The sequence below is a fragment of the Prionailurus viverrinus genome, chromosome B3 (genome assembly GCF_022837055.1).
Source record: "Prionailurus viverrinus isolate Anna chromosome B3, UM_Priviv_1.0, whole genome shotgun sequence".
NCBI classification, from domain to species: Eukaryota; Metazoa; Chordata; class Mammalia; order Carnivora; family Felidae; genus Prionailurus; species Prionailurus viverrinus.
The window spans coordinates 69,490,798-69,494,719 of NC_062566.1; positions in this window are offsets into that span (position 1 = coordinate 69,490,798).

Below are 3,922 nucleotides of genomic sequence, written 5' to 3' on the forward strand. Positions count from 1 at the left end.
GGCTGTGCCTGCATTGGGTGGGAGCTGGAGAAGATGCTGGCTGCCCTCCTGTCCGCCCACCCTCCACTTCCTTCCCTGGGTTATCTGTTTCAGTGGGAGCCCCAGAGCCTAGCACCGTACTCATGAGTCAGGGGGGTCACTGTGAGTCCCTGGTTCCCTGAGCTTATCCTTCAACCATGTAATAGCCTAGGAAACCTGTCAGGCAGAAAGGGAGGCTAACTTTTGTTCAGCTTGGGGCTCTCCTAGAGGAGGGAGGAGCGTTCTGGGCTTCTCATGGGAGCAGAAAGTTAACTCCATCCATCTCTTATCCTTGTCCCTCCTTGGCACCTCCTCTCTAGTCACAGGCAAGGAGCTCTTGGTTACCAAGACATACACCCCAAGGCAAGGCCAAAACAGAGTCCCATGCCTGGCTTTGGGGCTGTCATGGCCAATCTTCCCAGATTCCCCCACATTCCATCTTCCGCTTTCCTTACCTTGGTTTCTCGAATGTGTGTACTAGATGAAAGGGGCTCAAGCCTGCAGGGGACCTGGAAAGAGGGAAGGCTGTGTCGGGGCCATCTCCCTGCTGCTCTCTGGCTCTGCCCCTCAGCACCTGCCCCTCCCCTAGGTCTGAAAACAGGTGGGGAGTGGTGGCCAGCTTCTCTGGTCCTGTCCTCTGTCTGGCTTTCCAAACACTGTTGCCCTTTCTCCTGGGCAATAGTTCTGACAGTTTCCTGATGTCCATTCATCCTCCTCCCACCTGGAGATGGTCTTTCCCTTGCCTATACTCATCTAGTGAAACTTGCCTTCTTTGAGCCACCTGAGAAACAACTAATGCTCGCATCTGTTCAGTCCTTTACAGTCTACAAAGCATTTTTATGCACACTCTCTTACTCAGTCTTCACCCTGTTCTACAGATGAAGAAAGCAAGGTTAAGGGGCTTTCTTGTCAAAGAACACACAACTATTTAGTGGTGGAGCCAGGCCTTTAGCCCCATGTCTCATGACTAAATCTAGTTCTCTTCCATTCTGTTCCCATTTGATTGTCAGTCTTGGTAGACCTTCTCAGAGAGGAGACCCTTGTGGGCATCCTCTCATAGGCACACCCATCACACAGCCAAATGCTCTCCATATGTCCTCTGATGAACACATATGCCCACTGCTCACACACATGCCTCATACAGACACGCTTCCTTCCTCTACCTCGGCACATACTTCCCTCCCACTGTGCCATCATGCCTGGGCAACAGACACACATGTTAAGTATGTGTCCAGTATAAATAAGCCCATATCACTGTACATTCTCAAGTATACAAACACTTGGGTCAGGCACACCACACGCCTGTGAGCTCCTTTTGCAGGGTGTACACATGCTGTAGCAGTCTCCACTTCTGAATGTGCACACAAGCACCTCCATGTGCATGGATATAGGTAGTCACTCATTATGGACCCCGTAGAACTAGCTTTGAAGCATATGTGCTTCCTCAGTAATTCTTCTCTGCCATCCTCTTCTCCCTCCCCTCAAATGGACCAGCTATCCTCAGGCGTGATCATAAACATGTCTCCCACTTGACATTTTTGTATCTTAATTAGGCAGTAAGGTACATACCCTCCCTCACCATGCATTGAGACTGCATGCTTGTACACAAAACATGCACACACGCGCACACACACACACACACACACACGCGCGTGCACACCTCTAATGCATAATGCATTCTGGTCCCATATGTTCAGATATAGACATCCACACACACTCCCAACACATGAGCCCTCCCACTCCCAGGGCACCTACACTCATGTTTAGACCTGCACATGTGTGCTCAATGATCAGACCTGTACTCTGCATGAAGCCCTGCATGCAGCTTGCTGTTCCTAGAGGAGCCCCTTCCTGAAACTGGGGCCCCCTTATCCCAGAGGAAGGCCTCTTGCTTGGCGCTCCTACCTGAGAGCAGCAAGGAAAGACAGAGCACAGGGGAGAGCCGTGGAGCTTGACCTGGTCAGGGGCTGTATATATCAGGCAGCAGGCACCCCCACCCCCACCTGCACCCAGTCCCTAGCCGGATTTAGAAAGGGCTGTTGTCACTAGAAGCATTTCCCCCAGGCTCCCCCCCTTTCCCCAAAGTGCTCTCCCCACCCCCACCCCCCCAGCTAGGAAACAATTGGAAGTGGTCGTCATTGTTATGGCATGGAGTGTACAGGGTCTGAGTTCCAGGGGGCGGGGATGGCTCAAAGTGCAGCCAAAATATCTCCCAGGCCAGGCTTCACATTCCATAGCTGGCAGGAGAGGGGACTGGTCAGACCACCATGACCTCAGGCAGGCAGGGCCCTGGCCCTCCCCCAGGGCTCTCCTGGCCTCTGACACTGCTGCCCCTCCTGCTCTACCTCCTCCGCTGGCCCAGCCCCACTTGCATAGTGTCCTGTCTGCTTCCAGGCCTGGGTCCTGCATCCAACAGTGAGACGGGAGGGGGCTGAGTGTCAATAGCAGAGGGGTATGGCAGAGTTGGGGGCATGGCCCCTGGGAGGGGGCTAGACTGGGGCAGCTGGCAGAAGGTTTCCAAGCCAAGTGGAATGACCAAGGGAGCTTAGAGATGGGGACGCTGGGTTGGGCACTGATTTCCCTGGACCAGCCAGGCAATGTGTTGAGGTCACTGAACCTCAGAGCCAAGCAGGCCATTCGTTAGTCCTTCATTTTATGGAGACTGGAAGTGCCTTCTTTAAGGTCATGCAGCTAGTCGGGGCAGTAAGACTCAAGGGGGTGGAGGGAGCTGAGAAGATGGGGGATGGAGGCCAGCCCGTGGAGGGAGGGCTAGAAGTCCAACCAGGCAAGGACCCACTGTGCTCACAGGGCAGACCTGGCTGCTGCCTGGCTGCTGCCTGATGCTCCTCGTGGAGCCCGCTGCCTGACTCATTTTCCTAGCTCAGCCTTCAGCTGAACGCTCTAGCCCAGAGTCAGACACTCTTGGTGCCAGAGATAATACAGCTTCTCTCAACTAGGAGACCCCTGACCAAGACAGCTGCTGTGTGGCCCACCTATCCTCTTGTGTTCTGTGGAGTGATCTATCTCCAGAGCCGGTGAGACTGGTGTTCTGGCAAGTGGGGCAGAAGGACAGGAAAAATGTCCCCCTTTTCCTGCAGGCCTCAGAAGCAGCCACAAAGTAGGTGAGGAAAGAGGACTGGAGCTCAGCCCATGAGCACAGAACGTAGTTAATGCCACCCTCTTCTAGCCACCGCGTGTGCAAGCTTCACTGGCTCCGTGTCCAGGCAACCACTGTGTGGTTTGCTTTGAAATGCACCCCCCCGCCCCCCCCCCCCTCCGCTTTCCCAAGCACAGCTCTTCAGCGCATTCAGCGCATGCGGATTAATCTATCTGATTAGCTGTCAGCCTGGGAGGAGAGCAGCAGGCCTGGGGGATGGGGGGGGGGGGGGGGGGAGTGGAGGAGCGCAGTGTAGAACAGGTACATCTTGAAGGTGGAGTAGGCACAGCAGGGAAGGGCAAACCCAGGTGGGGGCCCCCGTGGGGGCTGCTTGGTAACCAAGGCACAGTCTGTGGGCATTGAACAGCCGTGGGGTGGGGGAGGGTGCAGGCAAGGGGAGGTACATCACGAAAGCAGCAGGGACTGCGGCGATGCCTGCAGCTGCGCAGTGCCGAAGTCCACAGCTGCTGCGGCGGCCGGCGGCGGCCCATGCGGGCTCTGCTGCTAACAGACCTGGAGGAATAAACTCTGTGGGTCTGGACCAGGCCCTCCCAGGTGCCGAGGAATTAGGCCCGCTGCTAGAGTCCTCAGGGTTTGGTGACAAAGGGCAAGATCTCTTTTTATCCTCCCCTTCCAGCTTCCCAAGTTCAAAGCTGCAGATGCAGGCAACCGAGCACACATGCAGGCAACTGAGATGCCCAAAGGATGGCGAGACATTTCAAAGTCAGTGTCTTCACTGTGGGCCAA